This window comes from Leptonychotes weddellii, chromosome 5 (genome assembly GCF_054177405.1).
Source record: "Leptonychotes weddellii isolate Sample4059 chromosome 5, ASM5417740v2, whole genome shotgun sequence".
Classification (NCBI taxonomy): domain Eukaryota; kingdom Metazoa; phylum Chordata; class Mammalia; order Carnivora; family Phocidae; genus Leptonychotes; species Leptonychotes weddellii.
The window spans coordinates 85,569,891-85,593,906 of NC_138373.1; the positions used below are offsets into that span (position 1 = coordinate 85,569,891).

The 24,016-nt window shown below is 37.6% G+C and overlaps 1 protein-coding gene across 13 annotated transcripts in view; it reads right to left on the minus strand.

Annotated features, from left to right (window-relative positions):
• Positions 1-24,016, minus strand: part of SOX5 (SRY-box transcription factor 5) — a 993,366-nt gene that overhangs the window by 800,262 nt on the left and 169,088 nt on the right. For 8 of the 13 annotated variants that reach the window (XR_014145609.1, XR_014145610.1, XM_081821346.1 and 5 more), the window contains one exon: positions 7,750-7,826. The exons of the other annotated variants lie outside the window; for them this stretch is intronic. The gene's annotated coding sequence lies outside the window, so the exon portion shown is untranslated. The remainder of the gene's footprint in view (positions 1-7,749; positions 7,827-24,016) is intronic. 13 annotated transcript variants of the gene reach the window in all.

Consider the following 24,016-nt stretch of genomic DNA (forward strand, 5'->3'; position numbering starts at 1 on the left):
AAAAAAAAAAAGAAAAGAAAAGAAAAAGAAGTTCAAGTCCTACTTCCTACTAAATGACGGCCCCACTAGATTCTTTTCACACATGAAGCACTACATATTGCTTACAAGCCAACCTGGCAGTGCGTGCTTCAACCCCGCATCTCTCCGCCTGGCTCTGAATCCTGACTCCACCTTCTACTAGCTGTTGAGTCACAGCAAGTTACTCAATTTCTCTTTCTCTCTCAATTCCCTAAGCTGAAAAACGGATTTAATAATGGTACTTAGGAGACTTAAATTAGATGCTACATGCAAAGACGAAAAGCAGTACCTGGCAAAAAGAAAGTCTTCAGTTAATGATAGTTACTCTAAGTATTCCATACTGAACAAAAAGCGATGGGCTTTTTCTGATATCACGTGTGTGTGTGTTTAAATCTGGAGGTCTTGCATTTAAATTTAACCTCCTTCAAGACAAAGCAGAATTTTAAATAGTGGTTAAGATTCTACAGGATCAGTGAACTGAGGTTTGTAAATCCCTCTATCCGTACAGAATCTTCCCATAGTGTAGGCTGGGACAGCAGTCTCTCTGGGATTTCAATCCAGCTTACCTGAGTGGATTGCAGCAGCAATGCAGACATAGGCTTCCCTCTTCTAAAATGAATCCAAATCTACTGCTGAAGACACAGGAATGGGTAGGGATTGGAGTGATCTCCCTTCCAGAAGACGCACAGTGCCACTGAGAACTTCTGAAGTAACTTTTTTTTTGTAAAAGATCATTGGCTTTATTGCTTCTATTTGACCTTTTATACCTTATTTCCTCTAGGGAGTTTGTGAGTGGGTGAATAAGTCAGCTTTGCAGCTAGGCAAATAAGTTGTTTTGACTATAGTGCCTACAAATATAGAGATATCTGCATATGCATATTCTTTCCAATGCATGCACCAGGATAGCTCCAGAAAGTATGACAATTAAAAATGTATTGCAGAAGTTATAAAGGAGCAAATTAGGATATTTCCTTCAATGTAACAGCCAAATAAACAATGTTTGCTATTACAAGTCTCACACACACACACACACACACACACACACACCCCACTGGTTTCAGTCTCATGATCTTTTCACATGGGATTGCCTGCTAAGATTTAGTCTTTTGTGGAGCATAGGAACCTCAAGGTTTTAAAATTACTGATCTTATATTTTCAGCCCCTGCAACAGCTGATGTGAACTGGCTTCATGGGTAACCAGATCGATTGGGTAGACAGTAGTACTTAAGAGGGCATGGGGGAAGGGAATCAACTGAAACAGCCTACAAAATGGACTATAAAATCACTATCAGAATAGACACTATAAACACAATAGAATTCTTCACAGCCCAGTTCTTCTTTACACAAATTAGGGCATAGAACAACAATTCAAATCAGCCCCGACGCCAAGACTGTGTGATCAGGTAAGCAGTCAACACCAGGGCTTAGCAAAAATTGCTATGGAAGCTGGTCAGTTATATGGCTGTTACTCCTTGCCCTCTAACTCAACATTTTAGATGAGTTTGGTATTTAACAATTACTTAGATATAAAATGACCAGTTATTCAGAGTTTTTTTTTTTTTTTTCAACTTCTTTAGGATCTTAGAAAATCACCGTGACTCTTCATGGTAAAAAATGAGAGCTTTTGTGTAACAGCATTACACGTATTATAAAATGGCCTCGTCTACCAGCAGAATCAAGTGTTTTGTAAAACTCCATTCCTCAAACACTTCATTCACAGAAATTAAAAAAAAAAACTAAACATTTTTATTTCTATACATACAGTACCTATTGATACAAAAAATATACAATTACATAGCTGTTAATCTATTAATTTTAATGTTAATCTATTACTACTTTTACCTTTATTTAATATTATGTGATGAAAATTTACCTGTGAAGTGGTATCTAACTAAATTTTGCCGAATTGGTTTTACTAATACTTTTCTCCTGTTTGCTCTGCTTTTTCCTTTTCTCTTTGTTGGCTCTTGACTTTACTGGGCAAAAAATCATTTAGATTCATCTTTTTACTACATATAGTTTCAGTTTCCCCTCTCATTCTTTCTTCTTTCTGCCATTACCCCTGGAAGATAGCCAGAAGCCATGCTGGAGAGGTGCCAAGATGTCCTGTTCTTGTAGAGCTTGAGCGCCTCTGTGTATATCTCTGCTAGGCTTACCTAAGTCACCACTTAGAATATTGAGTAGAAAGAGCAGGTTGGAATAGTCAGCACTTATATGTCAACTGGTTACATGATACAAAAATATATAGCCAACTTCAGAATTTATAGCAATAACATTTATGTATCGTGTTACTCCTAGAACAATCCAATTTATAAAGTGCCTATTATGTATACATAAGGAATAATCATAAATCATTTACATTAAACAGTGTCAACTAGCAAAACACAACTTTCTCCCTAAATTCTGCACACTAAGATTAACGAGGTTTTTGAAAGGAAGCACACTAAAAAAAAAAAAAAATCAACTCTGATTCATCCTAGGTGGAGAACATATCCATATAAAGGAGCAGGTGTCTGTAGTATGATTTAGAATACCTATGGAACATCTCTGGAAAACATTAACTTTCTCTGAAGTAGAGAGCTGTCCACGAAGTAAGCTGGGAATGTGGCAAGAACCCAAGTCTGTCACCAACTTCAAGCTTTCTATTTCCTTCTCAGTAAAGAATGGATTTAAAACAAATAAACAGAGAAAACTTTAGGCCCTATTTGACCAGTTGTCTGACATGTTTTCATCTACAGGCACTCTTAGAAAACGTGGGAAAGATTATGTAGATTACCTGCTTTGTCTCTGACTCCTAGTTGGAGAGAAACTCCAATCAGTGACCAAAGCTATCAAAAGTTCTAAAGTGAAACTCAAATATGTATGTGGATTTTCTCCTGTTCACCGCTTAGCTTATTCCCTATTCAGACAGGCAGCTGTCTCTAGAAATGTATGCTCTGGGGTCTCGGATTAAACCCATTCCTTCTCCTTAAAAAGCCCTTAAAATAGATAATAGGGAATGTTTTGACTGTTCACGTCTGTAAAAGCATTTACTCTTCTCCGAAACTCACACCTACACAGCTGAATTCGACACCATGTAAAAAAACAAACAAACAAACAAAAAAACGCAAAAAAACAAAACACAGTATGGATTGCTTTCACAGTATTTTGGTCCTCTATCTTTTGTCTTCAGAAAAGATTACAGGAGTGACACTTTCTTCCTGCTTTAACTCACAGCCTTAAAAATATCCATCGATTTGTTTTAGCCAAAATGGAAGAATAACAACATTTTAAATTATATATTTTTAAAAGTTTGTCCTTTAAAAAAACTCATTTCTCTAAACTCTACTGATGACAAATGTGACTGGAGAGAAGCAACTCCTTATCTTGGTTAAATCTAAAATTGAATCTGAAAAACAGAGAAATGTATAGCAAGAAAATCTGTAAACTGGTTTTCAGTGAATGAACTACCTGCTGTTTCCTATTCACAGATAATTGACACTGTGTAAAGATATGCTGTAATCTAGAAAGCAAAACAAAACAAAAACCCCATATACACACGGAGTGGTAACAGATCGAATAAGAACAAACTTTTCAGTTGAAGCAACAACTGGTGGTAAACTGAGGTTTTCAAGAGTTTTTAAAAATAACATGTCTGTGTGGAAAGCCAGATACATTACAGCCTTTGCAGAAATATTTTGAAAAGTGGACACCCTCAAAACAGCTGTAGCATTTCAGTAGCATTAGTTGATAGAGAAAAATATAATGTCTTTCTTCACAACCGAGAATGCCAAACTTAACAAGGAACAGTGACAAATCACTTTAGTCACAAGTAGAAGATTTGGGTTAAAAAGCTTATCCATTCATGAGGAAGAGTGTTAAAACCTCAGAGGGTTTTTGCTTGTGTGAAGAGACAAAAGGTGGCACAGTAAACCCATCTTCAATTAACATGTTTATTCTTTTAAAAATATCTGGCACTCATGGAATTCCTTCCCATTTTTGAGTAATATTTTGATTCACTTAAGAAAAACTCCTCTTGTGTTCAGAGATGCAACTTAGAATCCCAGGCTAACTCCTGCCTGTCAATAAACTGAGAAATCTAGGTAAAAATAAAGCAATTTATGACTGTTACCTTGGCAGTTGCTATGTCAGTGTCCACCATCATTAAAAGACTGTTTTCTAACCAATATTAATGAAAAGTACACAATCACTCTGTAGGCATTTTTAAAGTATCCACATTTTCCAATGATTGACCTGCATTTTCTACCAATTTTCTTAAGATTTCTCAATCAAAAATAATTTTTAAAGAAACAACTGACATCACCAACATGTTCTAAAACAAAATATAGCTAAAAAGAAAAAAAATCAGCAAATCTACAGATAGTTTGGGCTAGTCATCAAAAGGATATTCTTTACAAATCACTTTCATAGACCTGATTAATATCTTTTTCCAAGTAGTAATATTTATTTTTAAATTTCTTTGAGTGCAGTTGACACACAATGTAACATTAGTTTCAGGTATATAGGTTAGTGATTTCACAGGTTTATACATTATGCTGTGCTCACCACAAGTGTGGCTGCCATCTGTCCCCTTACCTTGCTATTACAATATAATTGACTGTATTCCTTATGCTCTGCCTTTTATTCCCTGATTAATACTTTTTTTTTTTACTAAATTGAAGGGATTTAGGATGCACATAAACACAGCCCCCATCACAATAAAAGTTGTTGAACCAACACTGGAAAACTTTTTTATCCTAATAGAAGTCTTCCGACGTTGCCAATTTAAAGTTTTCACCACGAATAAAAGATTTTGTCTCTTTTCCTCATACACAGTAATAGTTACAGAAACGCCTTCAAGGTGAACCACTCATTTCTACTTTAGCTAACAAGAAAATATAACTTCTTTTTCATTCTTAATTTAATATTATCATTTAAACAACTAGTTATAGATTGCATGCATTTTGTGTCTTTTTTCAGGAAACAATCTAAGTAAAAACACATTTTCCTGGATGGCTATGGGTATCAATGCTGGTTTTCATTTATTCCAGAAGGCATTGATTCATTGTTACTTTTAAGAGTTTCTTAATCTAGAATCCATGGATTGCTAGGAAATCTACAGTTTTCTGGAAATATACGCAAAATTTCATGTGTATATACCCATTGTGATTTTTCTTCTGACAGCAATTTATTTTATTTATTTATTTATTTTGCTACCTAGCATCTATACACCCTCTTTCTGTTAAAAGTACCCCCTTTACCTCTGGGAGGCAATCCCAATGCCTAGCCCATGGAAAGTGATAAAGATGACTCTCTCTCTTGCTTCAAGAGAGGTGTGCAGGATTAGTCTGTGACCTAATCAAAGCCAATTAGTACAAAGAGACTTTTGATAGGGCTTCTGGGAAAAAGACTCTCTTTTTCCTATTTGATCTGAATGAAACATGAGAGGGTGTCCATGCTGAAACAATTCTATTGCCACCATCTTCCTCCCAAGTGAAGCCAAGACTGAAGGTGTCTTAGTGGAAGCTAAGAAATGGAGAGAAGCTGAGTCCTGCTTACATTATTTTAATACAGAAGTTAGCTCTTTGCCTAGACTTTCCATGTTTTAATAAATAACACACGTACCTGCATGCACATTCACACCATCTTACTCCCCCACATACGCACATACTCCTTCCTTCTTCAGCTTAACTGCTACTGTCTCTGACCTTTATTATCTAATAAAAATTCCCCTCTCTGTATCTTTACGTCTGTCCATCCTACCTGTCTACATTTAGTCAAAATCATATACCATATGCTGTTTCTTAATTTGGTGCACAGGAATTTGGTCAGTTTTCCAGTCCTTTTCTGTCAAAGTATACAAGTACAGGATTGTCTTTCAATTTGGGGGAGCGGCGAGGGAGGAAAACAGATTAAAAACGGAAGATTCAAATAGAGAGCCATGTTGTAAATTTCATCAAGGATGGAAAAAATTGAGATTTTTATTAGACATATACAAGAAAATATATTTCAGTCAAGCAAGTATCTTTAGCATAGATTAGGAGGAAAGGATTTTTATGCATTTTAATCTCCATTCCAACCAGACTTAGCTGACATAATTATGGGGCCCCTAAAAGTAACTGCTGGGGTTTAGAAGCACTTGCCACTTCTTTTGAACTGGTTCTATAAATGCCAAGAGTGAGTATTTCAGATTAAATGAATAGATTAATAAACATCTTTAGAATATCCATCATTAAGGTTGATTTATGTTCTATTGCCAGCAGTAATTCAAGGAAATGCCATGCTATTCAAAAAATATTTCATGTCGTTCTCACCATTTTGTCAGTGTTATGACACCATGTAAGTATGACAGTATCTATATTCTTTTGCTGTTCTAACTATACTCAAAAGCCAATAGATATTAAACCACTTTAAGTTTACATGGGCATCAGCATAAGAATCACTCATATTTATAACTCTGATGAATGGCCTTTCATTTATAAATTTATAGTGTATCCATAATTTCTTTAGGGAACCAAAAGGTTCATTCAAAAAAATTGCCACAACATTTATCTATGCAAAGATGATGGATACGGTTTATAAAATTAAATGCTTTTAAAAATTAAAATCATATTAAAAAAAAAAAGGACATGTTTTTTTCTTGGGTTGCTCACATTTTAAAATGATCCCAACTGCACTCTCAGCACTTATAATGCTTACTCTAGATAGCATATTAATATATGTATTAAATAGGTCTAAATATATCGTTGTTAGTGGACTACTGGACATCAAGTTCACTTAAATTTATTATTTTATTTTCTAATTCTCTTCCTCTATATTAAGCTATAAAATATATAAAGTATAATTGGGAAATAATATTTCTTATTTATATTACTGCATTTGCTGTATTTATTTCTTCAGGACCACTCCCAGCATACTTCATGGTGTATGGTAAGCATGGGCTATTATAAACTATAACTTAAATAAAGTACATATTTGCCAAAAATCAACATTAACTAAACAAGGATTCCTATTTTATCCCAATATGGACTTTGCTCAATTGGAGAAATCAGTAAAGTAAGAGAAAATGAAAGGTAAAAATGATCATTAAAGTAACCAATGAAAAGCAGAGTATCAACATTACAAGTGTGAAGAAGAAATGCACATTGTTGTTATGTATGATGTGCTCTGGTAGCATTCCTATTCTCCCTTCATTTGCCCTCATGTACTATGAAAGTAGGAAATGCAGACAAATCTCAGTGCTATGTCTCCCCCCCACACACACACAAAGGCAAGGAAGTAAAACTATTTTTTAAAGATCTATCCTATTATTAAAGAATATATTAAAAAATTGAAGCTGAGTTTATTTTTTTTTAAGATTTTATTTGTTCATTTGAGACACAGAGATAGAGAGAGGGAGAGCATGAGCAGGGGGAGAGGCAGAGGGAGAGGGAGAAGCAGGCTCCCCGCTGAGCCAGGAGCCCTATGTGGGGCTGAATCCCAGGACCCTGGAATCATGACCTGAGCTGAAGGCAGACATTTAACCATCAGAACCACCCAGGTGCCCCTGAAGCTGAGTTTAAATATTTGATTCAGTTAATATGAACAACAACCTCCAAATTACTAAATTTATCATTAGCTCATCCAGTCAAAAAAAATTTTTTTTCCAAATGCTTGTAAAATTCATAGGCAAAATATTTCTTACATATTACACTTTCTCTGTTCTGCTTAAAACTAACATAATATTAAAAAGTAAATAAACAGTTTACATACCCCAGTGGATCGCTAGCTCCTTGTGGACAGGAACATATTTGTCATCATCTTTGGGTCACCAGGGACCAGCACAGCACCTGAGATATAATGCATACCCCATAAATGTTTTTGAATTAATTAAATGATACAGTGCTGACTGGAATCCACTTGGAAGGTATGAATTCAATGACATAACCATTCTATATAGCAATCCTCTTCCTCTGTATCCTACATTATTTAACTATCAGTGCACATTCTTATACATTTGAATGACAACTTTGTCCTGAAAACAATTCTCAAGAATAATTGCTTCTAAATGCTTGTTACATTATATATTCTTATTGTCCTTTGGTTTTGGTGGAGGCAACAGAGTAAAGTGTTTGAGATCATGTACTTTTGAGTTAGGCTGACATAGGTTGAAATCCTGGTTCCACCATTGACTAATTTACATGGTCTTGGGTAAGTCTCTTAATCGATAAATCTCAGCTTATCTTTAAAAGAAAAATAATTATAGCATCATTCTAATAATGTTCAAAAAATTAAAGGAAACAATGCTTAGCACACTGCCTGACACACAGTATGCCCTCAATAAATGATAACGACTATTTGCATTCAATTCTCTTTCCCTCCCTCCTTTTCTGTGTGGTGAAGAGTTAACCTTATGCAAGGAAAGATCTGGCCTTTGTCTTTGGCTATTGAGAGGTGATCTCTAGATCCTCCAAATGTCATATCTGGCAAGAGTGTCTTTGCTTGCCTGAGAGCTTTGGCCACAGGACAGTCAAACAGAGTGATTTTGGATGGAAGCTTGGGACCATGCAGTATCAATTTTGCCTCTGGAAGGAACTGAAGACTAAAGGTATCAGCCCAACAGTGACATCCAGGAGGGGCTGGAGACTAAAGGCCAGAAACTTGGACAGTATGTGATCACATCCCATTAAAAACTCTGGACACCAAAGGCTCAAGTGAGCCTCCCTAGTTGACAATGCTCCATGCATACTGTCATATTGATGCTGGGAAAGTAATGCATCTGACTCTATAAGGTGAGGACAATGAAAGCTCTGTGGTTGGTTCTTCAAGCCTCAAACTCAGACTCAGCCTTAGCCTTATACTTATCAGCTTGAGACTCAGCCTTACATACTTTTTCCCCTGGCTGATTTTAATTTGTATTCTTTCCCTGTAATAAACTATAACTTTGAGTATAATCTGTTTTAGTGAATACTTCTAGCAAATTGTCAAACGTGAAGGTGGTTTTAGAAACCCCTCAAACTTGCAGTTGGTGTCAGAAATGCGGAGTATGTGGGGAAATGTGCTTGTAGTTGACTGAGTTTGTAGCTGACTAATTGTACAGTTAGTTAAACTCTTGTACCTTCCTTATTTAAATCTAGAAATCCCCAAAACTTTATCATTCAAGTTAACAAAGTTCTTACTATTAAAAATCACTTTGAAGTGATGGTGTTTATGTATAGATTATATGGTATTGTTTTTATTTTTCTTGCACAAACAATAAAAACCACCTCCACTGCCACACCCCCGGTAATAAATATAGAAATGTTTTGTTTGGTTTTGGTAATGTGAATGGTAGGAATATTCAGAAGTGAATGAGTCACAAACAAGTAAAATTTCTAAAGAATAGTAATAGTAGCGGGCACCTGGGTGGCTCAGTTGTTAAGCATCTGCCTTCGGCTCAGGTCATGATCCCAGGGTCCCGGGATCAAGCCCCGCATCAGGCTCCCTGCTCGGTGGGAAGCCTGCTTCTCCCTCTCCCACTCCCCCTGCTTGTATTCCCTCTCTCCCTGTCTCTCTCTGTCAAATAAATAAATAAAATCTTAAAAAAAAAAATAGTAATAGTAGATCTGTCAAGGTCAGATGTTAGAAAATCAGCTTCATTAAAAGATGTGCTAGTTTTCAAACAAAATATTAATTAAATCATACCTTTATTTTTGCTTTCCCTAAGACACTATTTACAACTTGTTGTGTTTTTTTTTAATGTTATAAATAAAGGTTTGGTAGGTGGAATTTAAGACGCTCCTCCCAAATTCTCCTAATTGGGAAACATGCTCTGCATAGTCCCTAGAAATGTGAATATCATGGATTTTACTCTCCCAAATAGGTTATATTATATAACTCTAAAACAGGGGAACTATCTGGGTAGACCCAACCTTTTAAATCTTGATCTAGAGGTCAAAAACAGAGGGAAATAGAGATTTGAATCATAAGGAGGATTTGACACACCATTGCTAGCTTCAGGATGGGGGAGAACCTATAGATCCCTCTAGGAGCTATGGACACCCCAAGCTAATAACCAGCAAGGTAACAGGGACCCCAGCTCTACAACCACAAAGAGCTGAATTCTACCAACACGAATGAGTTCGGAAGCAGATTTTTTTTCCTCAAGAGTGTGCACATAAGAACTCAGCCAGGCCAACCTTGATTTCAGCCTGTGGTTCTCTGGGCAGAGAAAGCCACGCCATGCTAGACTTGACCTGCAGAACTCCAAGCTAGTAAGTGGGCATTGTTTTAAGCCACTAAGTTTTTAATAATTTGACACACCAACAGAAAATTAGTACCCACAGGAACAAAACTGCATGTATTTTACTGACTTCTCTTCAGTCTGTTGCTCTGAAAACAAGTATCAGTTATGTGCTCGGATTCATGAACCATGCAGAACCCAGGTTACCATGGCCACTGCTGAAAATTCATAGACCCACTCTGAACAAGAAATACAGAAAAGATACTCTGTATGCCATAAGCTATAGACTGAATGTTTGTGCCCTCCAAAATTCGTACGCTAAAAACGAATGCCCAATGTGATGGTATTAGGAGGTGGGGCCCTTTGGAGGTGCTTAGTTCATGAGGGTGGAGCCCTCAGGAATGGGATTAGTGCTCTTATCAAAGAGACCCCAGAGAACTCCCTACTTCCTTCTACCATGTGAAGTTACAGCAAAAATGTGGCTATCTAGGAAGCAGGCTCTCTCCAGACACAATGTGTTGGTGCCCCGATTACAGGCTTCCCAGCCGCCATAACTGTAAGAAATAAATTTTTGTTGTTTATAAACCACTCAGTTTATGGTATTTTTATTATAGCAGTCCATATGGACTATGACAAAAATGTATTTATTGCCTAAAAAACAGATCATTTGGAAACCTCAACTCTCTATCTCCTATATGGAAGGTGTTGAGAAAGTAACTCTTAAATATGCTGTGAATTATCTCTAGATTTTCTTGGGCCATCTTAAGAGGTGGGAACAGTCAGTACCCATGCCTTCTTGAGGCATATGTGGGAAACTACCATATGTTCAGTGCAGAGTAACAGACTCTCTAAGTATCTGGAGAGAGGTCGGAGATCACTTAAAAGGAGTCTCCCAGGAGCCTTCATAGGATATGTTACAACAGTTTCTCCCTGTCTCATTCCCTTTTCATTCATTACTACAATGCTACCATATTATTTTTTATAAAAAACAAATCTCATCATGTTGAACCCCTACTCAAAATGACCAATTTTGATGGCCCTCAAGATAAAGTCATTCATCCATTTATACACTAAATATTTAAGTATGTACAAGATGCCAAGTTCTGTGCTAGGTGATAGGGACACAATGGTCAGTATAATAGACAAGGTCCTGCTCTTCACTGAGCTTTGCTCTTTCAAAAATATACTTCCCATTTTATTTATAAAAGCCTATAATTAATCTTTAATCCCTAACTTGAGCTTCACTCCTCTGGGAAGCCCTTTTTGACACTTCTAGGCAAAATAAGGCACCCCTTCTCTCCCATAAAATACTATTCCTAATCATAAAATAAAATGGACCATATTGTATTAAAATTGCATGAGATTACATGCCTGCATCCTCTGCAAGCAGAATATAGGGAGAAAATTCAGGAAGCATATACATCCCAAACTCCTAGAGTCAAAAAGAGATTATGAATAAGTAGTTCTTGGAAGGAGCTAACCCTGGATCTACTCCCTTCTGAAAAGTAGGATATACAGTATATATACATAATGGAAAGAAAGTATTCTAACTTAAGAGTAGGAACTAGGCTGGGAGGTAAGGAATGAGAGCCCATGAAATAACCTGTGGTAGCCCACACATCTTCAGTATGCTATGCTGTGATAATTCCTCCTGACCCTCTATACTCTCTATCTCATTTAGGAGTTCCTAGAGGTCTGGCCCTTTGTAGACTCCAGTATGCAAACTGGGAGGTCAGCTACTATCCAGAACAAAGGGGCTATTAATCAGCTTACCTAGTGAGACAACAATTTTGAATGACAGAATTTGAGAGTGAAAAGTTGTTTAAAGTTTTCCAAAAATTCCCTGTGAAAAAAACAAAAGCTGAATGTGGATCCTAACAGATAGAGCCAATATAGGAATTCTCATGTACATAGGGAGGAAGGGGGAAAGAAGTCTAAGGCAAGGAGGGAGGCAGAGCCAGAAACAGGGGCCAGGCTTTCTGCATTTCTCGTTATTAAATCGATAAGGAGGTGGGGCAGGAGAATGTCAGCTGGATAAAAGGAATCCAAGGGCCTATCGGCTCTTTCACGGACATCACTTGTTGGGGAGGGGTTGGAGGAGATCAGAAGCCTCTCAGAGAATCCCTGTTGTAAGTTTTGTACCCATTTAACCTGGCAAAGGAGAAATAAAACACTGGTGAAGGAAGGTTCCCAGATAGACTAAGGTAAAATTGGTTATTCTTCACAGGTTGTGTGCATGTGCAAAAACCTAAAAATTTCCAACACACACATACACACAAGCGTGACAGAGAAAGACTGAGAAAGCCTTGGGATGAGAAAAGGAAGAGGGAACTCGAGTTCAAGGCAATGGTAGGTCAGCAGCAGCTGTTCTGGCTCAAAACCCAGGTGGGGCCCTGCTACACCATCAAGAACAGAGGCCTCTACTGATAGAGACCGTATCAGGGGGCAGAGCTGGAAAAGACACAGAGGACAACCCCAGGGCCAGCAAGCACAGATGGGATGCTCTGCACTCCTGAGCCAGCCACAGTGATACATAAACCCCTCAAAGATGGTTTCGTTAGTGCAGACAGGGGCAGAGCCAGCACAAAAGTGAGGTTTGTGAGACACTTAGGAGGGCACAAAATGTAAGGAGCATCCCTCTCAGGGTCCTGTAGTCCTAGGCTGGGGTGAGAGAGGCACCTTGGGTGTAAAATGTATGGAGGCAGCCCTCTCTGGTGGCAACCCTGCACTTACATGACCCTGAGAAGTGGATATATTGTGACTCAATTAGATGTGTCTCAAAAATTATTATAATGCTTTATCAGATTATTTTTCTATTTAAATTATCCAAATCACTATAAAAAAATTTTTTTTTATACTTTATACATTGTCTAAGCATATCAGCTCTACTTCTTCCCATACTGTTGAAAATTACATGGTACCTCACTCGACATAGGAAAAAAACCAACAACATCAATTTCTGAAGAGTCAATAAGAAGGATGACCACCTGCACTCCCCCCACCACCCTGAGGCATATTTCCTCATGTCCTCCTGTGAAGTCTGCCAAAAAGACACATGATCTAAAATCTCAAATCACTATAAATCTGAAATACTCTGGCAATTAGCCTAATGTAAACCATTAAGATGTGTGCTGTGGTTCCTTTTACAAATTTCAAGAACTTTCACATGTTCTATTTAATAACTCCCTAAGTAGCAGCACTATGTTGGAAACTGCCATTAGGACCTGTAGGTTTTACCTTTGTGCTCTACCAGCTAGCTGAGTGTTCTGGGACAAGTCACTTGTTCTTTCAGGGTATTATATTCATCACATTGAAGGGCTAATCTAACCAAGTTCCAAAGTTCCACCTGCTCTAATATTCCCACGTCAAATAGACAACATCTTCTGATAGTACCATAACCTTTCTAATACATGAATAAGGGACAAAAAAGTTAACCGCTCAGCCAGTCACAATAAAAGAACTGGTAGCATGAGTAATTACTGGCAGATATGTTAAATGAGATGGGAGGTGATCCATAGTCATTGTAGTCAAACACTTTGATATTGTATAGGAATGACTATAAAGCATGCCAGGTGCTTTACATGTAATACCTAGCTTAATTCTCAAAGCGACTCTGTAAGTATGGACTTTTATTATACCCATTTTACAGACAAGGAAACTGGCACAAGAGATCAAGAAATATGCTCAAGATAATACTTCTAGAAAATCTTTAGCTAACTATGATAGTCCTATTAGTTGCAACCAAAAGAATTCACCTAAAACACAGTGAAAAGTACAGGACAAAAGAAATTCTAGAATCACCACGTATTCGAAATGTTCACCATAGCCATTTCTGAAACTACAGTTAAAGAAGACTGCAGAAAGAAGTTATTGCTCAAAAAATTTATTTTCATGAGGCGGTACTATAGAAATGCATACAAAGTTGAAACTGGAAAGGATATAATCATTTCTTGACTGCATTCTACAGGGGAGGGAAATTAGTTTACTAGGGTAATGGCAAGACTGTGACTGGAACCCGGGGCTTTTCTTTTTTAGCCCAGTGCTCTTCCTGGTCTCTTTCTAAAAGTTTTGGAAAGGCCATTGTGGCTGAGAGTGTAGGCTCTGAAGCCAGCCTGCTCGGTTTGGATTCCTGTTCTAACTCATTAGCTGTGTGCTCTACAAGATGTGAGGACTAACACCTACAGGACAGGGTTGTTGTGAGGAGTAAAATAATGACTACATATCAAACAAACAGGACTGCAGCCAGTAAGGGCTTAGTAAATGTTGGCCTTTATTATTACCATGATAACACATGTGGAAAATAAGGAGGCCGAAACATTAACAGTCATTCAGCAACACACAGAAGAGAGCACAAAAGGCTTGTTAATAAATACCATTTGAGATTTATCCATCCAAAAAGTCCATTCCTGACTCTCCTAAGCACACCATGTAGACAGCAGAGAGTAAATTTTTGTCAGGACTACAGATAGAGGAAATGAGAACTCATTTACTAGCAAAGTTTTAGGGAGGAACCTTAGCTTCCAGTCTGAGCTTTATCATTAGTAACTGGATTTTGGAAAGCCAGACCACATCTCCAAGTCTCAGTTTCCTTCTTGGAACTTTCCTACTCCTGGAGGTTTCTCAAATTTCATTCATAACTGAGGTCCAAAAGATTCCATACATGAGTTTTAATAATTCTAACTAAGTGAACAATGTATAATCTTTAATTACAAAATCTTTTGTTTTCTTGTTTTGCATCAGATTTCCTGCCATTATTAATTTAGGCATGATTATAGGAAAACATGTATAATTTGCAATTCAAAGTCTTTAATCTTAAAAGGATCCCATGGGTGGAAGAAATGGGGAATGAGTGCCCTAGCTCCGTCCTTTGCTTACCCACCACTTGCTCAAGGGATCCTAACTCATCAAGGAGGAGGGCTGTATAGCTTTAAAATGACTTCATTCCCATATTTACATATTTTTAATAGGGCTATGATGAATCTCCTTCCGCTTGACTCCTATTTTGAGCTGTGATATTTTAATCTCCATTCTTGCTGCAACTTAGCAGATGAATGTGCAGTGTGACAGAGCTCAGAGGAAATAGTATAAATAAAGCAAAGTGGAGCTATGACATCTCACATTTTATAGCTTTTTTATTGTAGCCGAAGCATAAACAGAGCACAGCTGTGTTATACTTACCGCTGTGAGCACTCCCTCAATCCTCACCCCCTATTGCTTTTAAAAAGACAGTGCTCTTATTCAGAGAGCTTTGGCTGTGGGTAGCATGGCCCCACCGGGGCAGCCTCTACCCCAAACCTCTGCATTTGATGGGTTTCTCCTCTTACAGATGTAGATTCATCGTGTTCCGTATCATTCATCTGACTGAAAACCAACACGTCAACTGCAACCCACACTGTACTGTAGCAAAAACACGCTGCTCTTACCTATTGGAAGATAACTCCACAACGAAAACTATAATTGTCACTCCTTCATAACACACGCACTGTGCCCAAATAATTTCCAAACACTCTCTTAATAGAAGACACACAACTAACTAGAAGTATTCAAAATACTGCATTATCTTAATGAAAATCCCTTTTAAAATGAAGAGGTTTTATTTCTCACTTTCAAGTTAATTCTTAGTCATGTCTGGGTGAAAGTTGGAAATGCCAAGAGGGTGAAATAGAGTGCGAGTTAGAAAAGTGGTGTTGAGATGTGCAAAATAATTCCACTCACTGAGACAGTTGTCAGGTTGTGGAATTCTTCAGGCCAGTTACATATTTCAATAAATCTGAAGAAGACAGAGTAAAACAAACAGCAAGCACCTTCTACACTTTGACAAAGAAGAAGTCATGTATACACAGAGTTGATTAGCACAGGATAAGCACCTGATCAAAGCAAAGCCAATCAGAGTCCTTCACTGAGATATTTTATTTAAGTAGGATGGAAAAGGCAGCCAGCTATAAAATTCCTGAGCTGTCATCAATGGAGACATTTCGTCCCCTATGGAGAAATCTCTATTGCAGCAAGAAAGAGTAGTCACTACCTAAAGTGACAGGGAGACAAGAGAAAGGGATCAAACCCTGACAGAGTATGACTTCTTGGTCCCAACTGCTCCTGAGACCAGTCTCCATTCCTGCCTTTCCCCCAGTTTAGTTATTTGCCTTCTTTGTATTCCTTTACCCAACAAACTGCAGCTTTTTCTCTCAAGCTGCCTCAAATCAGGTTTTATCACTTACAAGAAAAAAAAAAAAAAAGGAATCCTAACTATTACACCTTCTGGAAGAGACTCTTTTTTTTTTTTTTCTTCAGTTGGGTTAAGATTTATTCTTCCTTTTTCAAATACCACCACACTATTTGTGGGAAGGAAGGAAAACCCTCTAGGCTTGTAAAGGAATGTGTAATGAAAATTCAAAAGACACATGCATCCAAGTGAAAAGAATATAGGGGCATAGTAGCCTATACACCAGTGAAGTGAAATGAAAGACAGGAAGATTGATTTGCATCATCATTAACATGGAAGGAGAAAAGCGCAAGAACACAATAACTGCAAGAACCACCTCCATTGACAAACATAATTGTTTCGAAACAACAGGCCCAACTGGGCTAACACAGGGGCAAAGTTGGTACCCCAAGCTTCTCAGCTATCTATCCGCCCAAAGTTGCTCTTCTGCCAAGCCCATTGTTTACCAAGCTGCCAGCCCAGCCCAGGGATCTGATTAGCAATTTGTACTTTTGTGAGAGGATTAACAGAATTCCTTTGTTTTGATGTCGGATTATCAAACTGCATCTTTAAAGAGGTGTGACCTCATCCAGATTCATAAGCCTGCTCCCTTGAGAATGACTTGAATTTTACTCTACTTGCGCAACATATAATTTCATAAAGGAGTTACTGTCAAAACATGGTACTCAATTCTTGATGTGTGCGAAGAAGCACATTTGTAATGTAAATAACCTCAGAAGTTTTGTGATATTTTAAAATAACCCATCTGGTGGGAAAACAAGGATTTTCAACCCATTTGGTTCCAGCACCGTAAATTAGTGTGCATCTAGCTCATAGAACCCAGAGATAAACCCCTTTTTCCAAACTGAGACTCATGATGCTTTTATTTTCAAGGGCAAGTAATTTTAATTGTCTCATTCTCCTGAAATATTTTTAAAAAGGGAAGCAGAATGCACAGAAGAGTAAACTGAGGAAAACCAAAGAATTTGATGGCTGAGTTCAAAATGACAGCGATAGCAAACTGTTTATACTCCTTGGTCTATATGTCCAGCTTCACCTAAATATAAAGTTGAATGAGGAAAATACAATCAGAGTTTTTTATTTCGTTTAGTAATCGACAACTAATCAGAAAGAAAGTCCCCGAAATTTCCACCGAAGTTTGAAACAAGTAAAACTTCCAAAAGGGGCATCTGCAGGGCAGTATGCAACAGATTGAGAAAATCAGTCTGCAGACTTTGCACTAGTGTAGTTTTTACTTGAGGTGGCAATCACAAACAGAATGCACATGACCAGTCCAGCCTACAAAGGGCATGCATTACTGGTGTGAGGACTGTATCTTGGGAAGTACATAAATGCTCATTCAGCTACAAACAGCAAAAGGGCAGTCTGGCCACAACAAATGCTCCAAAAGCCAGACATTGCTGCAGATGAAGTCGTAGCTTTACTTGTTGACAAACTAAGAACCAAAACAAACAAGCAACCAGAACAACCTGTTTCATCCGGAGGAAGCAAGTATAATTAAATACATCTATTTTTAATATTAATATAGATCATTCCCCCAAAGTTAATACATTTGGAATGTTTCTTTAAATTAGGAAACCTTCAGTTACAGTGAGAGTGTACCAGGAGAGCCCTGATAAAGTGAAAGTTATGTTTGCCTGTCTATAAGTATAATACATACAGACATAGCTATTAAATCAATGGTTCTTAATGGATGGATTGTGTGGATTAATGAACTCACTTGGAAAATCTTTAAAAAAAAAAAATCAAGTCATGTACCCCAACTTACAACCAGTGGATGGGATGAGAACATATTTTTCTGAAAAATCTCAGATCAAGTATTCTATGAATCCCTCTTAAACAGCCTTCTCCTATATTTGAAAATAGCCCTATTGTATGGATTATTTGCTAGTTGTGCCTCATGAACTAAATTGGAAATGTCCTTAAAAAGGTGGATCATGTCTCTTAAGAGCCTCAAGCAGTGACCCGCACACAGTTTGGTGTTCAATAAAAGTTGGATAAATAAATTCAAATACTTGTGGTTAATTAAACAAATACTTCAGGGAGAGTAGGAATGAAAAAATAATTTAGTAGAATTTGACTTTAACCCAAAGCTGCCTACATGGAATTCAAGAAGAAAACAATGTGCATTATCTTTCTGTAACCAAAAATACAGAACAGCAGTCAAAATCAACCTTAAATTGGGGCGCCTGTGTGGCTCAGTCGTTGAGCGTCTGCCTTCGGCTCAGGTCATGATGCCAGGGTCCTGGGATCGAGCCCCGCGTCAGGCTCCCTGCTCCGCGGGAAGCCTGCTTCTCCCTCTCCCACTCCCCCTGCTTGTGTTCCCTCTCTCACTGTGTCTCTCTCTGCCAAATAAATAAATAAAATCTTAAAAAAAAAAATCAACCTTAAATTATTCATTTATTCAACATCTATCTGTTGAATGTCTCCGTTTGCTAGGAATTAACTTGGGCTCTAGAGATAGAGCAGTAAATGAAACAGACCAAGCTCCTTGCCCTCGTGCAGCTAATATTCTACTCAGGGAGATAAAACATAAACAAGACAAATGAAACATACTACGTTAGTTAGAGAAGGGCTAAGGAGAAAAAGTAAAGTAAGGGACGATACAAAGTGTTTAGGGAAGTGCTAGATAAAATTTAGACAGAAGAGAAGGAAGGGCCTCACCGAGAAGGTGCCACTTGAGTCAAGACCTGAAGAAAGTGCTGGAATGACTCATTCGGTAATATGCAAGAGCACTTCAGGCAGAGGGTACCGTGTAGGAGTGCAAAGGCTCTAAGGGGGATGGTGTCAGAGAAAGACCAGCATGTCAGAGAAAGACCAATGAGAGGGGGAGGAGCAGAAGGCGAACTCAGCGAGGAGCCTGGTAGGGGCTCACTCTGCTCCTTGAGGGTCACAGCTAAGGACTCCCCTGAGGAAGGAAGTCGCTGCAGACACTGCAGCAGAGGACATAATATGACTGATCTGATTTACACTTGAAAGGGTCACCCTGGCTGCCATATGAAAATTGACTGAAGGGGAACAAACACAGGAGTCCAGTTAGAAGCCTACAGCCGTAAGCAGAAATGATGGTGGCTTGGACCACACCGGAAATAGTGGAGACGAGGAAAGGTTGTCAGATCCTGGGAATATTTTGAAGGTCATGCTGACAGAGTTTTGTTGAGGGATTAGGTGGAGGATAAGTGAAAGAGAGGAGTCAAGGATGATGAAAGGTTTGGGGTCTGAGCAATAGGAAGAATGGATTTCCCTTGAACTGAATAGGGGAAGACTTCAGGGAAGCAGGTGTGAAGGGCACATCCGGGGCTCATTTACATGTGCCTCGTGGAGTTGCCAAGGAGCCATTAGGAAATGTGTGTGTGGAGTTCAGGAGAGAAGTTACAATGTAACAGAAATTTATACTCTCCAAACAAAAATTTCCCTAGCTCTGAACACTATAAGCAGTTGTTTTCAAATGAGTACTTAAAAGACAGGACAGAATTTGCAGCGTCTAAAATAGTGGTCTTTTAAAAAGTACAGAAATCCTTACACAGCCATTTGGTTTTAATAGAGACAATTTCTTAAAGCCCATCATATACTGATAAATCATAGGCCGTTAAATTCATGCTGTCAACGCACACAATGAATGCTAAAGCAATAGTCTAAGTTTGGTGGTCTGACTTAATATGACTGGAATTCAGATAATCCAGAAGAACAAATATTTAGCACCATCTCTGGATGTGTATGCCTCACATTTTTCTAGGAATGTCAAGGAAACTTATATGCTCATGCTTCTGAGGGTCTGTTAATGAGACCTCATGCTGAGCACATTTTAAGTTTTATGTTTCAGCTTTAAGATTTATGGAAAATTTTTAAAATAAATTGAAAAGATTAAATGTTTTAGTTTTTACTAATGTATGTGACTTTCCCTTTAAATCATTATGTAAAAATGACTTTGATAATTGCATTTTACCTTATAGTCATTATTGTCATCACCACCAACATCATCATCAATATCATAGCTATCTTTTACTAAGCTCTACTACTTAGTGCTAGGCTTTATATATAACTTTTATAATTCTACATACCAGACCCTGTGTGTTATCTTATATGTATTAAATAATTTAATTCTAATATTAACCCTATGTTATTCATAAATATTTGTTACACTGAAGCCAAATGTCTCATGAAAAAAAAAAAAAACTTACAGAGATATGTCTTTCTACTTCGTTGTGAAACCAAAAACAATAGTGAAGAATAAAACATACATTAAGTATGGGGAATTGAAAGGAACTGAGAAAGTTGTACTCCTAGGTACTTGTCACATAACTGGGAAATGTCTGTCTGAACAATAATCCTATACTAAATGTCCTCCACCAAAATAAATGCCCTCTTCCAGTGAAATGCCATCCACTACAATGAATTGATAATTTCAGTGGCTAGTTAACAAAAATTAAAATAACACTTATAGAAATAAAGAGTAATCTAAAACTATTGGCCTTTAGTAAAGAGTAAAATTTACTGTACAAAATATTGAGAGGAAAATAATTAAAGTAATTTCTAAAAATCCAAGAAATCTAATCAAATATTTATGATATATATCTGGGTGTCCAGAAATAGATTAAAAGAAACAGAAAATATACTTCCACAGTCTTGAGTATTCCTTCCAAATCCTGCAACCGCTTCAGTTGGCAGGACATAATCAGTGGTTTATTTGCATATTGTCCACAGTTGCAAATGAGCATCTTCGTTTCTGGATTTTGGCACCGGACCATGTAAATGATTATACTGCTATATATTTAATGTAGTAGATATAAAACATGGCACAAAGTAAAAGTACCAATTTTAGAAAACCGTAAAACTCATCAAATAACTTCTCTAAATTCCTCAACATAAGTAGCCTGCAAACTGTGGGGTTGCTACATGTAGCATCTCCATTTACACAATCTCTCAAGGACTGTCCACTCTCTCTTCTCATATCTCTTTCATCCCATATCCCATCCTGATAGATCCTGTTTAGGCAAAAGGAGTGAGGAGTAGCATAAAGCATGCCTCTTGGCCAGCCCAGCATCAGATATGGGTTCCATGGCAGATCTAGCACTCCCTCTATAAATCCAGAAGGAAACCTAGTGAAACATACAAGAGGGAAGATACACACACGTCTGTGACATCTTTCACGTTCAGGAAGGCCGACTATAATTTTCTTAGACTATTCAAGTGCCATATTTTTACTGTCATTTTAAACTAAAAAGGAAAGTAGGGCTAATATACATAATCAGTAAAATTGTTAAGGAGGTAAATTTTATTTCTTCAAATCCTACATCTTCTTTGACAACAAGCTTCTTTCTTTTTCTTCTGCCATTTCTCTCAGACTTGTCTCTGACCACATTAGAATTCAATTTATTTGTCAGTGAAGTTGAACTCAAGGTGAACACCCCATACTTATAATATTCCCTTTGCTTTCTCACTATCATCAAAATGTACCTATTCCATGTTCTATTAGCCAAAGCCCAAATCTTGAACTTCTACAACCACAGCTAGCCAAATGATAATACAGTCGGTGCCAATATGTCAGTGGTTAAAGACAGAAACTTAAGAGTTGCAAGGGGAATTCCAGAGGTAATTAATTCAGCCTTCACTTAAAACTGCAATCCTCTATTATGTAATTTCTCTATCATCATCTCAGATTCAATACAACACTATTTCCAAGAGATCAAAATGCACTTCATTTTGAGGCAAAACATCCCATTTTAACTTTCCTCTACTGGTCTCAGTTCTAGAGCTACGCATAATCACTTGTGTTTCACACCCACAAACAAGTTCCACCTTTCACCCAGCTCTGTGCCCTGGGTTACTGATTTCTGTAACATATCAAGAGAGTCCCTTGTTCCCAGGCTTCTGGTTGGGTTTTGAAAATGGGAGGCATCAGCAGGAGATCAATGAATAAGAGAAGAGTAAGGTCAGGATATGCATTTCGGCAGCTCCCTCCTTGCAAGTGACTTTCAGAATCTGGTGGTATCTCCCCAGACAGGTGGGCCTCTCCATACAGTGTCCTCTCTCCTTGTCCCTTCAGGCCTAGAGGCGGTGACCACTCTCTACTATTATTATCATCCCCAGAGCACTGTACCAACCCTTGTCAGTTCCTTTCAATAACGGCTTTATTGAGATATAACTCACATCCCATACAATTCACCCATTTAAAGTGCACAGTCCAATGGTTTTTAATATATTCATCAAGTTGTGCAACAATTACCACAACCAACTTCAGCACATTTTCATCCCTCTAAAAAGAAACTCCATACCTATGAACAGTCATTCTCCAATCTCTCAACCCCTCAGCCCTAAGGCAGGCACAAAATCTACTTCCTGTTTTTATAGATTTGGCTATGTGGACATCTCATATCAATGGAGTCATACAGTATGTGTTCTCTTGTGACTGGCTCCTTTCACTTAGCAAATGTTTTCAAGATTCATCCATGTTGAAGTATGTATCAGTTCATTTCTTTTTATTTCTGAATAATATCCCACTGTATAGATATGCCACATTTTATTTATCCATTCATCAATTGATGGATATTTGGGTTTTTTCCACTTTTTGGCTATTATGATTAATTCTGCTCTGAGCATTGTATACAGGTTTTCATATGGACATATGTGTTCAACAAGATGAACTTGAGAATGGAGTTGCTGAGTCATATGGCTCACAAGGTTTAACCTTCTGAGAGTCTGAGAGACAGACTCCTCCAAGCAGCTGCCCATTTTATACTCCTGTCTGCAGTGTATGATGGTTCCAGTTCTTCCACATCCTCACCAATACTTATTGTCTTTTTTATTGTGGCCATTTTAATGAGTGCAAAGTGGTATTTTACCGTTGTCTTGGTATTTTAAAACCCTGTCTATATCCTTATAACTACTCCTTTATTAACTTCTCCTCAAATCATTTAAGTCCATCATCTGTTTTGTTTTTTTTTTAATCTATTTCTTTCATTATCTGTGGCCCCGAGTGAAAGGCCAATCCTTTATGATATTTTTAAAGATTATTTTGAAATCCTTCCTAAGTGTCCCTTTTTCAAGCTAAACAACTCCTCTTTATATGAGCTATTAGTTTCCAGCGTATCTACCCCTCTAATTCACCAGCTTTAGACGTTAAATCATCAATGTCCTTCAAATTATCTTACCCATAAGTGATGTATGAGCTGACTAGTATCCTATCTCATTGGTTACAGATACTATATTTCTTCTATTAATGCTGTCAAAGGTGACACTACCTCTGGTTTGAGCAGATATGTCTTACTGTTGGCTTGTACTGAACATAAAAGCAGCAAGAGTATCTTGAAAACGGACTATCAAACTCAAATACCCACTACCTGCAATTAACCAATTTATTTTAAAGTTATACGTAGAATTACTTTTACACCACTAAATTTCATCTTGTCAGGTTTGGGCCAACATTGTGCCTATCACTGACTTTTGTCTTTAATTTTTTTTTATTTTATTATGTTATGTTAATCCCCATATGTTACATCATTAGTTTTAGATGAAGTGTTCCATGATTCATTGTTTGTGCATAACACCCAGTGCTCCATGCAGAATGTGCCCTCCTCAATACCCATCACCAGGCT